Below are 20,857 nucleotides of genomic sequence, written 5' to 3'. Positions count from 1 at the left end.
TCTGGATCCAGGTTCTTAGCTTGTAAAGTTACCACTATCAGCATGTATAGCTTAGGAGATTTAAATCATAGGGCTAATCAGAAGCTGTACCCAAAAGCATGGAATTTGCTCTCAAACATTAGGATTAAAAACCTTTCACAGAACTAGCCATATCTGTCTGTTGCAACAAAACTAACAAAGAGACTGGTTGAACTTTAAACACCAACACATTCAATGGGACATAAGCTTAGGATAAATAATCTACTTGTGGTAATGTCAGCAATGGAACACACTGTGAGATTTCCTCATAAGAAGAGGTTAGTAGTTGCCCAGCCTTGCAACATAATGGTAAAGCAGTGTTCCAATATGGGCAAAAGATTCTCTAACTCAATTTCTTGAGGGAATTCTGGGAGTTGAAGTCCACACATCTTAAAGTTGCTAAGTTTGAAAAACAGACTGCTCTAAACAGACTGGGGGGGGGGGGAAACCTAAGGTGCTTCCAGGTGTCTAAGGATGATACAGCTCAGCCATTAACACTCTACTTGACAAAACCACTTAGCAGAAAAATAAAGTGAGAAAAAAAATGAGGAGACCTGGCATGCACAACACACTTCAGATTGTTAGAGTGTATTTTGCTGCTATTGAAAGCTGAGACCTAAGCAAGCTGACTTCACCAGATAATTGAGAGGCTGTTAGATCTGTGTGTCAGGTGTTATGATCCCAATGATGATAGTCTTACATTTTCAGAAATGCAAAGGGAATGCATTCGTTCTGCAGTAGGAGCTGAGTAGGGACAGGGAATCCACCAGGGACACAGCTGCTAACAGTGAAACTAATTCATGGTTATTAATAGTTGAACCTTTGAATTCTAAGAGGCAATGGGGAGTAGTACTTCTGCAAGGGCTTGACCATGATACCCCGATGGGAAGCGCCGCGTTTATTCCCAACAGGAACTTGCTCACAAAGTAATGAGTGTGCTTCCTTCTGATTTGAGAGGTTTCAATTCTGTTGTAAAGGGCCTGATAAATACCCCATTCCTCTCCTCTCTCCTTCAGCTCCTGCCTCTGCCAAGTAAGAAATAGCTAGCTTTAAGCCAAGCTGGGGAGACAGAAGCCACAGGGAGCAGATAAACATCAAGGGTTAAACTTACTGAAAACTGTACAAAACTGAGAGTTTGAAGAGAGAAGGACCCAAGACATAAAACGACACATAAACCTTTCCTTGAGTTCAGTTTGGTTTTTTTACTAGTACTGTGACATTATATATTAAGCACAAACCATTACATACAGAAAAGGAGCTGCTTTTAGGATCATTCTTGCAAAGCAAGGGTGTCAAACTCACGTCATCACAGCGTCGTCACGTGATGTATTGGGACTTTCTCCCCCTTTGCTAAACCAGGCGTGGGCATGGCCAGCGCCTGATGCATCCGGCCCGCGGGCCAGGAGTTTGACAGCCCTGTTGTAAAGGATTGTGCTATAAAATGCTCTGATCTAAAAAACAACATTAACAACACTCCTTGCACAGAAAATGGGGAACTGGAACAATGTAAAGACCACAAGTGGAAAAGCAAGCAGCAAAATAGAAAGAGAGGCAGGAGACGAAAAATGTAACGCAATATAGCAAGAATAGTGGTTCAAATAGTGTTATTTGATTATTAAGCATTCTCAAAAGACATCTAGGCTGTGCACAAAAGAACTTCCTGATGGATTTTGCTCCTTAACTGCCACAAAAATATCTTTAGCTTCTCAATAACATCTACTCACAATGATATTTCTTACAGATATTTCTTACAGACATCCAGCTACAAAAGTAACAAAAGTAATAAAGATTCAATCTGTATTTTTGTACCCTGCAACAATGCACAGAAGTAAAGAGTATATACTCATATTCTGATCATGTCTCAAAAAACCCTGTACTGATTATTGGGATCTACTGTAAATATGTTAAGTCTTTCATTATACAGATTAAAGCAGTCCTTTTAGAAAAAAAAAACATGTAGGTATCTCACAATGATGTACAAAATAATTTGGACAATCATAATGAATAGAATGCAATTCACTAGCTTTCCTAAATTAAAAATTACAATAAAATGTAAGGAACATTTAAAAGCAGAGATTTCCTAAGAAGGAATTCTATAATCTTGGTACTTACTATGAGAAAGGCCCTATCTTCGTCTCTGCTAAAGGTCTGGAAGCCTATAATTGTTTAGTCTAATTAAAGTCTTAATGCCAACCAGTTTTCAGTTCATAACATCTGAAAAGAAAAATCAGGCTGTGGTTAGAAGCCAGAAAAATATCATAGCAAATGGCAGTGTTTACAATCTACCTATTAGCTTGGTATTTTGTTTTTGGAACATGGAAGAGACTTTTTATGCTTAACTTGGCATGTGACTGTCAGTCTACTAAGATTCTGACACTTGGCAACAAACCACAGTTTATACTCTAAACATTCAGGTAGCATTATGATTTTGATCTGATGTCTGGTTAATGGTGGTCAGGCAATGCTATAATTAAAAGCGTATATCTGGATCTTTTAATACAAATGTGGAGATCAAAATAAGTAGTTCCTTCTTTCAACAATATAACAATAAGATACTGCTTAAAAGTGAGCAATAACCCACAAAACATTGCTAAAATTTTAAACCCACACAATGACAAATGAAGACGTGGTGAGGAGTATACAAAGATTTAGTTTATCCAATACTATGCAATATCATTGCATAGATGCAAGCAAATATTTTGGGTACAGAAGACATTTTATTTTTATTCATCAAATCTCTTAATAAAGTGATATATGGTACTTTACAGGATTTTATTGTGCATTGATGGAGAAAAGGATGGTTTCTACAGGAAGGTTGCATTATCACGACCACGTGGCATTCAACAGCAAAACTTAAAAACCTACACTACCTTAAGTAATCCAGAACTATCCAGGAGATTTGGACTAATGCTCTCATATTCCCCCCAATACTTCTTATGCTGGTTTGAATGAATAAAGTTTGTAATTCAGGACATCCAACAGCATCAATCGGTCCATTCCTGCTGCAAAAGCAGAATACATCCATAATGCATTCATGCATTCCTTTTCTACCATTACAAAAGGGCGAATAACCTGGATTGTTTTATTTCTATTGGTCACCAGATAAAGAATTTCTCATCTTCCTTTTTGAGCTACACACAAGCATTAAGAGCAACTGCTTTGCCAGCAATAGTTTCTTAGCATCTCATAGTTAAAAAATAAGAACCATGATAAAAAAGAGAGTCCTCTCTTATTCTGAGACTTTGAAAAGTTGCTGCAACACAGAATAAACAAACCAGATGGGCAAATGACCAGCCATAAGAAAAAGCAGCTTCTTATTTCTCTGTAAAAATGTCCTTTATGCTCACTCTCATCTTTAGTTATTTTTTTCTTTTTGTGCAGGATTTTCTTAGATACCATTGATATTCGCAACAGGCAGCCTAGACCAGTGCTAAACTATTTTCAGCAACATCCAGTAATTGTTAAATTGTTACTTTCTTTGTGCCAGTATGACAGGCTGAGCAGCTGGCTCTGACCAAGCCAAAAAATTATCTGAATGTAGTTATGCATCCTTATGCAATAACTTTGGGGAGGCAAGTATAGTGTTAAACACAGAATCAATTATATTTCTGTTTTGTACATATCAGAAATCTATGATCTAATTAAATAGCACAAATGTGCACACTGCTTCGAGTCATACACTGACTAGCTAAGAAATGGAACTTTGCTAAAAACTGCACTATGATTTTATTTTTTTTTTGTAAAATAGTACTTAGTTTGGATGTGGACACAGCAGCCTCAAATACATTATTTGAATCTCCAATTTACATTTAATTATACAAAGAAGTATCTAACCTTAGAAGCCTCCAGTGATGGAACACCCACAATTCCTAGAAGCAAGCTCTTCCATTGCTCAATAGTTTTCATGGTTAGAAAATTCCTCCTTGTTTTCAGTGTAGATTTCTCTGTCTAAAGCTTCCATCCAATAGTTGTTCTCCTTCCCTTCAAGAACTGAAAGACTGCTACAGGTCCCTTCCAGCTGTATGATTCTATGTCTCCCTTTAGCTTTCTCTTCTTTAGACTAAACATGCCCCATATCCATAATCATTCTTCAAAGGGTTTAGTTTCTCAGTTCATCATCTTTGATAAATTTCCCAGCATCCTTCTTGTATTATGGTGACCAAAACAGGAGATGGTATTCTAGGGTGGTCTGGCCAGCACAGCACAGAGTAAAACTATCACTTCCGATAATCTTGACATTATACAGCTGTTAATGTAATCCAAGATTGAAGAATAACAGAGTTGGAAAGAACCTTGGAGCTCTTCTAGTCCAACTCCCTGCTCAGGCAGGAAACCCTATACCATTTCAGACAAATGGTTGTCCAATCTCTTCTTTAAAAACCCTCAGTGATGAACTTTTGGCATTGACAGCACACACTACTGGTTTCATGCTTGACAAATGGTTTACCAGGATGCCCAGATCTATCTCACAGGCAAGATTGCCAAACCAGCTACCACTTATCTTGTACCCAAGCATCTGGTTTTTCCTACCTCAGTGCAGAATCTTGGATTTCTCCCCAATGAACAGCATTTTGTTGGATACGGTCCACTGTTGAAGCCTACCAAGATTCTTTTGAACTTTTTGGGGGGTGAGGTGGGGTGGGGGTGGACGTGGAACTGTATTTATTTTTCCAGTTATACAGCTTTAAGGATATCTTTCCCTTAGTATATACTCTTAAGACCCTAAATATTCTGATACACATTTTCTTTTGAACCAACTTTCCCAGACTCTACTTTTAAATAATCATTTTAGTATTTGGTTACTATAAATCATGTTCCAACTGGGCTATTATATTAGTGTATTTTTAAAAGTATGTTGTTAGCTACCTGAATTGATTTCTTTGATGGAGATACACATTATAAATCAAGGGAATATTACCTTTCATAATACATTTTAGAGAAGAAGATGACTGGTAGTTATGATTCTCCCATTACCTATCAGCGCAGAGATGATATGGTTGCATCACTAATATTGAATTGCCCTGAAAAAAAGTTACATCATCATTTCTGATAAACAAGACTTTTTCTAGTCTTCTACCTAGCTATACAGATTCAGTTCAAATTGCATCATCCATCAACATTAATATACTCAGGGACTTAGCCTTACTAACTCAAATAGACTGAGCTACCAAATGTTGTTACTAATTCTTTAGCCTGACCTGACAATAATATGTAACAGCAGAAAGAATGTTCCTAGCAGAAACAAGGATGTGAAGTAGGAACAACAACTTCTGGATTTTTCACATATCAAGTTGGCAGTTGTAACTCATGGCGGTTACATGTAGCTTTTCTGAAATCACAGAACATTTAATTTTGCAAATACTGGAGATCCATATAATATGGATTTAAATGAAATATCTTCAAGTTAACCAAAAATTACTATGAATCTCATGATTATGTCTGATTCAGCACTGCCATATGGAATCCTATTCAGCGATATGTAATGTTAAATACATGCATATATTCAGGACTGTTGTTCAAAAATTGATGTTAACAACTTGGCCATACCAGTTGGTGAAAACTTCCCTTCCTGCACCCACTTTTTAAAAATAAGAAAATATTTAGATCTGAGAAGAAATGTGACTTCAGAATTTATTTTGATCTTTTTAGTTCATAATGTATTAATTACCAAAATAATATTAGCACATAAAACCATTCTATCATCTGTCTAGTATAATCTGACTACCTGTGAAGTCCATGATCCTTTGCCAGAATTCTGAGGTATTAAGAATCCATTATATTTAGGCTTACCATGCATTGAGAAGCCAACTTTATCCAGTTTATATAAACCAGGGTTGTCAAATTCAAGGCCCACGAGCCAGATGTGGCCCACAATATGGTCGGATCCAGCCTGCAGGGTCGTCCTTGTCTACCCAGCGCGAAGAGGAAAGATCAGACCAGCATAGCTTTGGCTTGGTCTACCCAATACAAAGAGGAAACATGCCAGCAGTTTGGGGAGTGGCGTCAAGCTGGCCAATCACACCCAATTGGCCATGCCTGCCCGGCCCCCCGAGGTCAACCACTGCCCTCACTGAAATTGAGTTTGATACCTCTGACATAAATACTGATTGCCACTAGAGGACACACACACATAAATTTGAGGGTATTGCTTTTGCTGCCATCTAGTGGTTCTTCAGATTTTTACAGCAAAGCTACTCGGACCATGGTTTTATACTCCCACTACAACTCTTCCATCTCCATTTCCAAGCCTCTCACAGTACTCTTCTGGGGCAGTAGGATATGCTATATAAATTGCAGTGATTCCCCATCCCCATTTATAGCATGAATAGATAAAGTCTTTTGAGGCTGGGGATATGGGAGGATAGATTCATAGACTGCTTCTGAGGTTTGCAGGGATATGCTCCTAACATAAAATGATCCAATGGAGGATGGATATGGGGTTGACATTTATGGTTTTTTGTGCTTTGAATATATAAAGTAAAATTGATGTATCAAACTTATCTAACTTATTTCTTATTCTGGATAGAAAAAAAAAATCATGCCGGTGAATTTCAACATTTGGCCACTAAATTTCAGCAGCATAATTTGGGGATCACCAAAGTTAGAAAAAAGGAGATGGGGTAGCAGAAACAGTGTGAGAATGACAGGTTTGCCACCCCTATTCTTTTTTTTTTCCTTCCTAATGTGTCTTTTGAATGAGCTATAACTGCACTCAAAGACTTTTTGAATAAAGGACCTCTGTTTAAAAGTGACTGCTGATAAACAGGTTCTACTAGTTTTTGGATGGCTTCAAAAATTACAATACCTGTTTAACCAGAGGCAACAACAGAGCAAGAGATGCATGCATAAATGGGAAATTTTAGCTCTCTGAAGCCTTTTTAAAATTCTTTCAACACTTAGAATTGAAACATCAAAACTATTCTCCTGGGTATGACAGCCATTTTTAAAAGTATATATACTGCTATAGTATAGTAGCAGATCACTGCTATTTGCCCCTCTCCACTGACTAGCTGCCTCAACTTTAATATACAGTATCATCCTTCATTCTGCTGCAGAATAAACTAGTTCCCAATCTGTTGCTCAAGAAGATATTGAGACACCAACTTTGAGCACCTAAATATTTCAACGTTCCTCCTCCCTTGTGACTTCTTAAAACCACTGCTTCCTGCTGCAATTCTTACAACCTCCTATCTCAGGATGAATTTGTGATTGCAACAGGTCATTCACTGGAGGAAAACATGCACGTTGGTGTTTGACTTGCTCTATACAGCAACTATGACTAAAAAAAGACCCTTCCCAGGCTCTGGGGTTCGCACATACAGAGAAGCTAACTGTATTTCTTCATTAGACTTCCTCTCTTCATTTTAATTTTAAGAGTAGAGAAAATGGAATGGGATGCTTTTCTAATACTACAGATGGCTCTCCAATTAGTTGCCTCCAATATTAATGAAATATTTACATTTAGGTTACTGTATAGTTGCAGTTCACATTTGCATCATCATCCATCTACTCTAACTTCTGCTTCACGTTACAAAGAGAATGTCACACTTGCATTTATACAATACACTTAACTTGGTTATTGAATTAACTCACACTCTGGATTTGCACAACAGTCTGAATTTTAAACTAACCAAGTGAGCTGGAATCACATACCACACAAAGGCAGAAAAATCATCCCACCCAAGGTTAGAATGAAGCACATTTCAGGTGTTTAGTTGCTCAAGTCCAGCTGTTAGATATTTAGCTGATTTAGTGATATGCATCATCAACATTAAGAAAACTAAGATCGTGGCATCTGACTCTCTCAATTACTGGCAAATCGATGGGAAAGAAATGGAGGTTGAGACAGATTTCATCTTCCTGGGCTCCAAGATCACTGCAGATGGGGATTAAAAGATGCTTGCTTCTGGGGAAGAAAGCTATGGCAAATCTAGCCAGCATACTAAAAAGCAGAGACATCACCCTGCCAACAAAAGTATGTGTAGTCAAGGCTATGGTTCTCCAAGTTGCAATGTATGGCTGTGAAAGTTGGACCATAAGAAAGCCTGAGCACCAAAGAATTGAGGCCTTTGAATTATGGTGCTGGAGAAGACTCCTTGGACTGCAAAGCAATCAAACTAGTCAGTCCTAGAGGAGATCAACCCTGACTGCTCTTTAGAAGGCCAGATCCTGAAGATGAAACTCAAATACTTTGGCCATCTAATGAGAAGGAAGGACACACTGGAGAAGAGCCTAATGCTGGGAAAGACTGAGGGCAAAAGAAGAAGGGGAGGACAGAGAATGAGGTGGCTGGATGGAGTCACTGAAGCAGCAGGCGTGAGCTTAAATGGACTCCAGAGGATGGTAGAGGACAGGAAGGCCTGGAGGAATGTTGTCAATGGGGTCACGATAGGTTGGACATGACTTCATAAGTAACAACAACAACAAGTGATATGCATTCCCAATCTAAATAAACTTCAGTCTGCTCCAACCAGATTTATTTATTAAGTTTATATGCCACCCAGCACTCCAACTGGGGACTGTTATTGTTAGTAAACTAGAAACTTATCTGGCCACCTATCATGGTGAACAAGACACCAAACTCTCCTAATTTTGCCAGCCTATTTCAAAGATCTTTGTTGGTGGTGGTAGCAGCAGCACTATCGAACTATTCTCTTTTGATTATCACTTTTCAAAGATAGTGTTCCCAGGAGTCTAGGGAACTTTTACTGGTTTTTATGCCACTCTGCGACAAAGAATTTACAGCTGTTATTTCTGACACCAGTAAAAGTAGTATGAGAGAGGAATGGACCTGAACTGTGAATGAGTTAGCTCTCTTACACAGGAGCTTCAAGTACAGTGTGAATTGTGCCCGAAACACTTCCTTATCAAGTGTTCCTTGTATTAAAATTGTGTGCTTTATTCGGGCACTTAAATTCCTGAGTCAGTCCCAGACTTATGAAAATTGGAAAGCTGCTTCTTGTTAAAAGTTTGTTAAATTCTCACTAAAAGGTGTTGAATATGTTCCTTTCTTAAATGCAAATTGTATTATTTTACATTTGCAGTACTTATATTATCATGTACAAAATTACATAGATTAGCAGTTTGCATCTTCTAAATTGAACCTGTTGGCAAAGCTTAGGAAAAAAAAGTGTTGCTACACAGTTCTGTGTTTTGAAGCTTTCCCCTCAAAATGCAACTGTTTTTCCTCCATAGCTAAAATTCTTCAATTCCTTACTTTCTTTCCACACATCTTCACATGAAAAGGAAAAGAACTGTCCTCCTAGAGACTAATTATCGAAACACAAATTGCAGACCAACCAACTGGTAGTGCAACAGTTGCACCACCTGCCCCTTGGAGGATTTTACCAGATTGAGACTGTTTCCTCAAGCACCTGAGCTGCCCCATTATTCTAACTGGAAAGCTAAAATATATCATATACCTTAATAGGAAATAGTTCAACCTTGGGAGCTGCAAGAGAGTTCTATCTTAGTTACTCTGCAGGCATTTTGCATGCAGAAGGTCCCTAGCATCAATTAGTACTATACAGCGGTGGGTTCCTGCAGGCATTACTACCAGTTTGGTGGGCAAAACATTTTGCAAAAAACATCCATGCACGTGAGCATTTGCACTTAAAAAGGTCTGTCCACATGCACAATATTAGAAAAGGAAAACAGATTACATTTTTTTCAATGAAGATTGTTCTGCGCATGTGCAGAACAGAAACATAGCACTGGTTCTGGTGCGTGTCCGGCCAAGTTACTACCAACTCAGCCGAACCGGTTCGAATCAATAGGAACCCACCTCTGGTACCATAGCTTGAAAAGTTCTTCTGTAAGCCATAGTGATTCACTTTCAAGGCAATAAGGTCTATCTAACTATGGAGATTGTATGAATTTTTTCCCAGTTTCCCCCAAATGGTGCCCTACAAATATGCAATGTTTTTGTAATCTAATAAATTGTGGATAAGGGACAGAATGAGATTGAGAAAGACTTGATTCACTTATTTTACAACTTCAAAGAGAGTGCAAATATGTAATTGCTTACAATAAAGAATGAGGAAATAATCAAACAAAAACCTCAAAAAACAGGATATTCATAGTTTCCCCATAAACAAATGTTTATTAATTTTCAATATGAAGATCAATTACTTTGGGTAGTGAAAATGAGCAGTCACAAAATGACATGGTCAGTCATAAAGGGTCCATTTGCCAACAGGCAAGCCAGTGAGGTGGTTCCCAGAGACATCTTCTAACCATTCAGAATGCTATCCATTACCCAGCTTATATATGCCTTTCTTCTGAAGAAGTGACCATATTTCCAAAATAAATAATTGGGCTACAAATGCTCAGTATTTTTCATTTTCTGAGAATACTACATAGAACCATTCTTTGAAATGAAGATATCAAATACTAGCTTTGCAACAAACTGGTTTTCCAGACTGGTAATCAGGAGACAACAAAGGTGTCTATGGCAGAGGTGGGTTGCTATCAGTTTGCACCAGTTCAGATGAACAGAGAGTGAAATTAGGACTGGGTCGCCAAACCGGTAGGGATGGCAGGCTGGCCACGCCCTTGAACCAGTTCCCTGGTCACCGCTGTCATTGCTGGCTTGTTTTTTAGTCATTTTATCATGTTCTGCGCAGCATGCGCACGAAGTGAACCGGCAGCAATGCCGGCAGCAACCCACCCCTCATCTATGGATGTGATATTCCTGAAATGTGGAGATTCTTGGTGTTCTCTACATTCAAACATCAGGAGCACATTCACCTTCACCAATCTAAATTTGATTGGAGCCAGAAATGGGAAAAAATAGTCCCTACTTCAGTAGTAAAGGCATACATATTCATCAAAAAGAAAAATCCCTAATTCAATCCCCAAGATTTCTAATTAAAAAGATCTAAACTTGTTGATCTGGGAAACATCTTTGCTCAACATCTTGAAGAGCTGTTGACAGTCAAAATGTCTTGCTATGCAAAATTTCTTAGTAGAAATTGAGAAAATGGAGGCCAGTGGAATGCAATAAAGAGAACACTAGCCATGGATGAGCTATCCACAATTAAAATCTATACTAGCTGAGTGGCCTTAAGCAAATCATTATCACTTAACCTCAATTCTCCATCTGTAAAGTGAGAATTGCTACAACCAGTTTCATAAAGTGGATGCAAACATTAATGAGATTAGAAACTGTGAAATGCTTACATGTTAAATGTTCCTTCCAAATGGTTAAGCAACAACAATTTTGGAAAAACAGTTTTAAAAGTATACTTTAAAAGTATTTTATTTCAGTTGCTAATTGGCAATCATCTTGCCTGATAATTAGAGGTATAACAGGCTGCATATGGCATCTTTTCTCTTTTAAGAAAAAACACAGGAGCTTCAATATGTTGACTTGTCAATGTTCCCACTCTTTAATGAAAGACATTATTACAAAATACTGACTTTAAACCTTTAATTCCTCCTCTATCTCCAACTCTTCTATCTTAAGTGATGCTATTCAAGTCGTACTTTCAACACTTCACTTGTTTGCCAGTAAACTTGACCCAAGATGTTCTTGACTAATTTGAAACAAAGTTCCTAACTGCTTTTGCTTATAAATATTTAACAAAATACATTAATTCACCCAAGGAACCTAAAATCTGTATATTAATATCTACCACCTGATCCCAGCTGCTTGAGCTGGCACATTATCCAACACCATCATATTTTGCAATGCTATTGCTATTAGTGTATAATATAACTGTAAAAGTTCTTGACTTTATGCCATTAATAGTGGCTCAGTGACTAAGACGCTGAGCTTGTCAATCAGAAAGGTCAGCAGTTCAGTGGTTCAAATCCCTAGCGCATGTAATGGCATGTGCTCTTGTTATTTGTCCCAGCTTCTGCCAACCTAGCCGTTCAAAAACGAGTAAAAAATGCAAGTAGAAAAATACCACCTTTGGTAGGAAGGTAACAGCTTTCTGTGCACCTTCAGCATTTAGTCATGCCGGCCACATGACCATGGAGATGTCTTTGAACAGTACTGGCTCTTCAACTTTGAAACGGAGATGAGCACTGCCCCCTAGAGTCGGGAACGACTAGCACATATGTACGAGGGGAACATTTACCTTTACCTTATGAAATAGTTGTGGTGGATGTATCAAACAAATAAATATGCAGTGTCAACGCAGAGAGCAAATTCTAACAAAAGATCATCCCTCTAAATCAGGGCTGTGAAATCGCGGCAGCAGGCCAGATGCATTGCGTGCTGGCCCCGCCCATGCCCAGTTTAGCAAATGGGGGAAAAGTCCCAATACGTCACATGACGCCACCATGACGACGTGAGTTTGACACCCCTGCTCTAAATACATGGCCCTGAAGTGACAAGGAGCTGGCCTAGAGTATGATAATACTGTTGTGTCAGTCTAATCAGCTGAGATTGCAGGGTTGCCTTTTAATAAAAAGGCAAATAAAAGTAAAATAAAGGCCTATAACCTCACTTTTCTGACTACACCTTACTATTCCCATCATAGAAATTTGAAACTGGTAAATTCTATAAATGACCTTTGAAGTACATTGCCATTTTCTTCTATGCTATGATAAAATTTTATCTGACCACAGGTTAGGGAAGAAAAGTATAAAATATTCTTAGTGCCAATTGGGTACCATGGCTACGAGCCTGAATTAGTAGAGCACAGTCTTTGAATGTGGAAAAAAGCTCCAAATTTAAATATTCATGAAGTTCATCAGATTTGGTTCACTATCCTTAAATAATTTCCCCCCTCAATTTTATATAGAATTTTAAAATACATAGTAATCCTAGCTCCTTAAATACTAATTTCCACCCCACCTCCCAAAATAGCATTCGTGATGTTCATAGTCAAGTCATTAATGATAATTGGGGAAGGGATGAAAATGGCATTCCAGGAACTAGGATTATTGTCTGCTTTGAGAGTCTATGCAAAATTAAGGGGAGAAAGATATTTAGCAATAATGTTGCTTTGAGTATTGTTCACACGAGGGAGAGAAGTTCTCTCTTAACTTCTCCTAAGTCTTGCAAGATTACACACAACAACAATTTCACCTGTTCAACAATGCCTCTTTCCTTAACCGTCCTTAACAGAAGTCTCACTTGGAAAAGAAGTGGGCGCCACGGGATTCCAAAAGTCCAGGAATCCTCTATTTTGGATATTGATTCTTTGTCTAATCTAATTTAATTATATTTCGTATAAATATTTGCTTCTCTAATCGCTCATGGAATGTTATTTTCTCAAGGGTTTCTCAAACAAAGTGAGAAAACAGGAAGTGGGGGAATGGATTGAGATATATGGCAGTTCTCCTAGAAGTAAACAAGTCCGCCCCACAGAAAATATATAACGTCACTTAACTCACTGGAACAAGAGTGATGGATAAGTCATAGAAATCAGTTAAGTATTTATTAATTAACCAACTATACAAGACCACAAAAATAAAATTAACGATTACAGCATACTCAGAAAAATGCCAGAGAGATTAAATAGTCATAATCTTTCTAACAGCAATATAATCTCACATGCAAATGCTGGCTTTAACCCAAATATTGAAATTCAAAAGTGACTGCAGGATGCAATTTCCTATTAACTTAATTACATTTGAGTAGATGGCAATTAAAGGAGCACTTTAAAGAGAAAACAAATTGGGGATGAAAGGTCAATGCCAACTGATTATTACAAAGAATTTTGAAAAAGTAAATTGTACAATATCAATTTTATACATGGCAATATTTACTCCTATGCAAATAATATAAAGTCCAAACCAAACATTTTGATTATCTTACGTTATCGTCTTCTGATCAATGCAGATAAGGATGACTATGCAAAATGCCTAATATGCCAACTACCATGGCAAACACATATTCTGTCTAAGCATCTGGACCATCTTATCAGCAGTGTGGAAGCAGGAGAAATCTGCAAGTCTAATTACACTTTGGGATTACTAACATGACATGCTCTAATAAATACTCCCCCCAGCATCTGCTGATCTAATAATTGGCACTGGGAAGTAGCACATGCTTATCTATGTGGTTATTACCTCTCACTGATTAAGAGCCTGGCAAGGAGGCAATGGGCTGTATCAAACACAGTGGGTGGTACAAAGATGCGGAAAATTTAAGGAGGGGGGGGGAGGAGAATGTGCCAGTCCCAGCATCAAGGTTTCTTAACAAACCAATCTGCCACTCCTTCCCTTTCCCCACCTCTATAGCAGCTAAGTGTACTTCATTTTGATTACAAGTAGTTCTTAACTTACAACCACAATTGGGACTAGAATTTCTGTTGCTAAGCAAGGCAGTTAAGTGAGTTGTGGCTTATGTTATGATCTTTTCTGCCACAGTTCTTAAGTGAACCATACAGTTGTTAAGCAAATCCAGCTTCTCCCATTGATTTAGCATGTCAGAAGCTGGCTGGGAAGGTTGCAAATGGCAATCACATGATTCCTGGATGCTGCAACCAGTATGTAAATACATGCCAAGTGCTTGAATTTTGATCACGTGTCCATGAGTCACTGTGTGACAGTCATAAGTATGAGGACAGGTCATAAATCATGCTATGTCCATAAGATATAGGGCAACCACCTCTTCTATCAGATCTTGACTGCATGGGATGCTTGTTTCTATTCAAGTTAAAACTCTAGGATAAACCATCCATTCCACTACTGCAATTGGAACTGCAAAAGTCACAACTAAAAAGTCATTTTGCTTCACTAATACCTGTCAAACTCTCATCCGAGGAGCATACATGCTTGGTGTTTTTACTTCCCTTCTACAGATTTAGATTTCCCTTCTACGATGTTCAAAGAAATTGAAAATAAGGTGGGGGGGGGGATAGATTGTTAGCTAATAAAACAAAAGAAAAATGACACACATCAGAATAAACCTTTCCTGGCACTTTCATTTCAAATGCTTCCGTTTATAAAATAGACAGTGTCCAGACAAATGGTTCATCTGGACAAGATACAGGTAGCATCAACCATTAAGAGCTATCATGCTGCTATCCCAACTGGAAAAAAAAACAAGAAAAAGGACAACATAACACTTATAAAAAAATCAAATTTATTGCATTCGTTTAAAAAGCTGTAATAATTAAATGAGAGCTAGAAACAGTGCAGACAAGAGCAGAGAAAGACTGCAAAGAAGAGTAACAAAGATGATTAGGAGACTGGGGACTAAAGCTGGAGGTGGGTTGCTTCTGGTTCGGCCCAGATTGGGCAAACCGGTAGTAGTGGCGGTGGGAAGCTCTGCCCACCCACCAGACGCATCTGCCCATGCGCCGAAGGGTTGTGCAAGCATGCGAGTGTGAGGGAGCATGCCCGAACCGGTAGTAAAAAAATTGGCAACCCACCACTGGCTAAAGCATATAAAGAACGGTTGCTGGAATTGGGTATGTCTAGTCTGATGAAAAGAAAGACCAGGGTGATATGATAGCAGTCTTCCAATATCTCAGGGGCTGCCCCAGAGAAGATGGAATCAAGCTGTTCTCCAAAGCACCTGAGGTAGGACAAGAAGCAATGGGTGGAATCTAATCATGGACCTAGAACCAAGTAGAAAATTCCTGACAGTTAGAACAATTAATCAGTGAAACAACTTGCCTCCAGAAGTTATCAATGTTCCAACACTGGAATTTTTAAAGAAGATATGACCCTGTGGAACGATCTCCCCGCTGAGATCCGTACCCTCACCACCGTCCAGACCTTCCGCGCAGCCCTCAAGATCTGGCTCTCCCAGCAGGCCTGGGGATAGGTTCCTAATTCACCCGCCCGAGTGTTTGATTGTTGAACGAAAGTTGTGTTTCACTATTTTTTTCTTTGTTCACATTTTGTTTTGTTTTTGATGTTGCACTTCCCTCCCTTGTGATTGTAAGCCGCCCTGAGTCCCCTCAGGGAAAAGGGCGGCCTATAAATTTTAATAAATTCAAATTCAAATTCAAGATATTGGATAACCATTTGTCTGAAATGGTATAGGATTTGCTGCCTAGACAGGGGGTTGGATTAGAAGACCTCCAAGGAGTCTGCCAGGAGTCTTTCACTTTCTGAAGTCAATGGGTGGAGTGAAGGGTGGCCAATTCCCCATGGGCAATTTGCCACAGCCAACTCACTGTAGGACAACTCACTGTGGGACAAGAGTTACACTAATATCAAAGAAATAGTGGAATAGACTCATTAAAGAAGTATGAATGGCAAAAATTAAAATAATTTGTATTTATTTTAAATAATTAAATAGAATTGTTACATTGTCCCCTAGCAAGTTCTCCTGTGGCAAGTTGACTGTGAGTTGGCTGTGGTGAGTTGTCCATGACCAGTTGGCCATAGTTTGTTGGCAACAGCAAGTTAGCTGTGGCAAGTTGTCCCATTACCAATTGTCCCATTACCATTACCAGACAAGCAGAACATGATCAAGACTTTTGTGGGCCACTACCCATAGCTAATAGAATGCTATTGGTGTGATAGGATCAGTGGTGGGTTCCGGATCCCGTTGCAACCGGTATGCTGCAATGGGCCCGGTGTCCACCATGTGAACGTACACAGCATGTACACCGCATATGCATGCGTACTTACTGCCTGCAATGCTCCAGCTGCTTGGTGGAGCATTGTGCAGGCGCCATATGCTGTGTGCGCGAAAGCCCCGATCAGCTCAAATAGCGGTAAGGGGAGCGAGCGGGCGGGTGGGCCCTCTGGAGCACCATACCAGAACGGTACCTGATGCTCCCAGCAGGCACTGGTACGCCCGTATTGGGGCGTATCGGTCATATCCCACCACTGGATGGGACCTAAGTTTCAAAAGTTTGAGCTATTCGGGGATGTAAAATAAAGGAATAAAGAAACACGGAAGGGAAAAATAGAGCACACAAAATTACAGCTGACTTAATTCTGTTTGAGATTAAATGAATTGTCATGTACTGCTTATTCCATTTTTTCAGTATCTCTCCACAGAAACTGTACCTACTTCCTAAGAAATACAGCATAAGAGCACCTACATTGTGATCAACAACCTTCCATGCTGTGTGAGAAAATCTGGGAGAGAGATCATTCAAAGAAAGAAAGAAAGGTTACATTTCTGCAGCATGCCAACTTAGCCATGATTTATAAATTAAGACAATTTTCCAGATTCTCTTATAGTAAAGCAATTTATTTAAATAACTTATATGCTTGCCTATCTCATTTAATGATCTTAGGCAGCTCACAGCAACCAGTAAAAACAAGAATAAAAACAAAACAAAAAAACTCTTTCATCAGGCGCCAGACCAAGCAACCTCCTGACTCAAGCCCTATTCCAGCCGAATGGAATTGATTTGTGCTAAAATATGATTGTCCAGTCTGTATTTGGTATGATTTGTGAAACAGCAGGCAAATTGCGGCATACGCAACTGGGAAAAAAAAAATCTAGTTTTACAGCTAAAGTTGTTTGTTTATTTGGGGTTTTTTTACACAAATTTATATGGCTGCCCAACTCACAGGTGACTCCGGGCGGTTTATGCAAATATAACCAGAGAAAGATTTCTAAATGGATTTTTTTTTTGTAACTCTAGAAGCTGTTCCCAGCAAAAACAAGCCCAACTTGTGTGTGAAATATCCAACTAAGTTTGCCTAAAGCACAGTAGGTAAGTTAAGGAAATAGAAAGTCCCAGAATATTGGAAACTAGCTTTAAACGATTCTTTGATGCTATAATACTTCTATAATTAAAAATATCTGAAGTCAAATGTCAAGAGCTCATCATTACAGAAGTAGAATAAACTTCTAATGAAATTTGTCATGGAGCAGCTACCATTACAAAGAAAACTGCAATAGAGAAAGTTGGGATTGTAGTTCAGATTTATTAATGTAATACTGGGTATAGGTAAAGATAAAGGTTCCCTTCGCACATATGTGCTACTCATTCCTGACTCTAGGGGGCAGTGCTCATCTCCGTTTCAAAGCCGAAGAGCCAGCACTGTCCAAAGATGTCTCTGTGGTCATGTGGCTGGCATGACTAAATGCCAAAGGAGCACAAAACGCTGTTCCCACCAAAGATGGGCCCTATTTTTCTATTTGCATTTTTATGTTCTTTCGAATTGCTAGGTTGGCAGAAGCTGGGACAAGTAACAGGAGGTCACTCCATTACTCGGCACTAGGGATTCGAACTGCTGAGCTTTCTGATCAACAAGCTTAGCATCTTAGCCACAGAGCCACCACGTCCCCCCAATACTGGGTATAGGGCTACGGAACTGCAAAAAGTTCTTCAAAGTTCATACTAATACTTTCCAGGATGTATAAAGGAATGGTTGTCCATTCTACCTTCTCTACGCAAGAGAAAATATTGAGCAAAAAAAAGGAAATGGAAAAACTATCTAAGCAAAAATAGCTGCTGAATACGTTATCTTCTTCCTAGGTACAGGTAGTCCTCGACTTACAACAGCTTTTTTAGTGACTGTTCAAAGTTACAATGGCAATGAAAAAAGTGACTTACAACCATTTTTCACCCTTATGATCGTTGCAGCATCCCCATAGACATTTGATCAAAATTCAGACGCTTGGCAACTGACTCATACTTATGACGGTTGCAATGTCCTGGGTCATGTGATTCCCTTTTGCATCCATCTGACAAGCAAAGTTAATGGGGATTCACTTAACAACAGTGGTACTAATTTAATAACTGAAGTGATTCTGTAATGAAAGTGATTCTTTCTTGCCAACGGTGGCAAGAAAGGTCATAAAATGGGGCAAAAATCACTTAACTAGTGTTTCACTTAGCAACAGAAATGTTTGGCTCAATTGTGGTCATAAATCAAGGACTACCTGTATGTTCTATATGTTAGAGAGACCACAAATGAAACCAAAAAGTCACCAAACTGATTTTAACATAATTTACTGCAAGACATTTGTACTGATGGAATAGAAACCCAGAGTCTGAAGTGAGGTATCAACATTCAGCAAAAACATGGATCTATTCTGTTCATATTTTAGACTGACTGATGATGGTATATGATGATGATGATGATGATGATATGCCATTAAGTCACTCTCAATTCCTAGCAATCATATAGAATTTCTAGAAATAGAATTTTTGTCAGAGCCCGATGGGGGAAAAAAGAAAAGTCCCCTATGAACATTTTGACAACTAATGCACTAGGAAGAAAGGTTATAATCAAAACCAGAATATTTATATTTGTTCTTTAGCTACATTATACATATATCCCAATTCACAAGTTCTGGGGCTGAGGGAAGGTTCGTATCAGGCCCCATTATGGAGAACAGTAGTAATTGACACTGGACTTCCAAGTTCATGCTTTCACTCCTGCTTTTCAAAACCAAGATGCATGAGGTCAGCCAGAAGCACACTGCTCCAGAAGTGCAGGGAAGCCAAAGTGACAAGAAGATATATTTTACTTTTCTTTAACTGCAGGTGACAGAGAATCCATACTGTTCTTGAAAAGAAAGAATATCCAGCCTACTAACTTTTATGCAAGTAAAGAAGAGAGTTGGTTCAAGAGACCACTGTCCTAGCCTTTTGTTGCTGTTTTAGTTAAGGAAACTAAACCAGGGGGACACTGACTAAACATACACAGTAGGTGAAAAGTCACAATTATGAAAGGGAAAAAAAAAATTAAATCCATTTATTCATTCTCTCTTTGCACCTATATTTGTACACTTACCAGAAGTGCTTACCTAACGTACTTTTTCAAGAAACAAGTCATTCCATAAAGGCACCTTTGAAATCTACAAATATTCATTGAAAATGAAAACATATCAATGAACAGCATTGGACTGTAGCTTTAGAATCATGAAACGTAGCAGGTACTCATCCAAGAAATTCTCGCAACACTTTAATGAGGAAATGCAGGTCCAAGCAATACCAAGTGGACATTGTTGGATTCAGGTTGTTTTGAAATGCCTCTAAATGGAGTTTGTTTGCAGCTTTGTATATTATTACTGCACTGTTTCTATTTATTAGCTAAAATTTCTGAAAATCAGGAGTGTTATACTTTAAGCTTTTAGAAACTGGCTCATTTCATCAGATGTAGTATACACGTACCAGAGCAACTGAGCTAAAGCTCATGAAAGTATCTATCTATCTATCTATCTATCTATCTATCTATCTATCTATCTATCTATCTATCTATCGATATTCACTGGAGAAGAGTCTAATGCTGGGAAAGATTGAGGGCAAAAGAAGAAGGGGATGACAGAGAATGAGGTGGTTGGATGGAGTCACCGAAGCAGTAGGCGTGAGTTTAAATGGACACCAGAGGATGGTAGAAGGTAGAAAGAAGGCCTAGAGGAATGTTGTCCATGGGGTCGCAATGGGTCGGACATGACTTTGCAACTAACAACATACATACATACATACATACATACATACATACATACATACATACATACATACATACATATATCTATAATCTATCCATCTCACTATAAAAAGGCTATGCCTTTTAATAAAATTTATTTGTCTGAAAAGATGCTATCAATCTCTTCCTGAGTTTTTGTGACTATAAACTGACACAGCTTTCCCCCCACAATGTCCAAAATCTCAAGGAACCTGTTTTACAGGTGACTTAGACATATAAACAATTCGGAAAGCAAAGCACAATGTAAGTATGCAGACATGCATCTTTGCTCAAACATATTCCAAAATTAAAATACTGTACAGTATTTGGCAGACTGAAACGGTAATAACAATAAAGAAATTAAGATTGTGATTATTGGAATGAACTTTGATTACATGCCATTGAATCGTTTTGACTCCTAGCAACTACAGAACTTTGATCCTCATTAATTCAGCAACTACCTGAAAAATGCTTCCTTATTAAGATCCTGTTTCTCACAGTAGCCAGTTACTATACGTGCCAGCACACACTACATGAGAAC

The 20,857-nt window shown here is 38.6% G+C and overlaps 1 protein-coding gene across 5 annotated transcripts in view; it reads right to left on the bottom strand.

Annotated features, from left to right (window-relative positions):
• The window catches only part of NCOA1 (nuclear receptor coactivator 1), a 285,311-nt gene that overhangs the window by 150,781 nt on the left and 113,673 nt on the right, over positions 1-20,857 (bottom strand). The window contains exon 1 of one of the 5 annotated variants that reach the window (XM_087717447.1): positions 2,131-2,153. The exons of the other annotated variants lie outside the window; for them this stretch is intronic. The gene's annotated coding sequence lies outside the window, so the exon portion shown is untranslated. Of the gene's footprint in view, positions 1-2,130; positions 2,154-20,857 lie in introns of those variants that run through there. 5 annotated transcript variants of the gene reach the window in all.

The sequence above is a fragment of the Thamnophis sirtalis genome, unplaced genomic scaffold, assembly GCF_051295495.1.
Source record: "Thamnophis sirtalis isolate CommonGarterSnake01/CBP01778 unplaced genomic scaffold, rThaSir2_p1.2 scaffold_6, whole genome shotgun sequence".
In the NCBI taxonomy this organism is placed as follows: Eukaryota; Metazoa; Chordata; class Lepidosauria; order Squamata; family Natricidae; genus Thamnophis; species Thamnophis sirtalis.
Note: the sequence above shows the minus strand (reverse complement) of the source record. Positions and strands in the feature narration are given on the sequence as shown.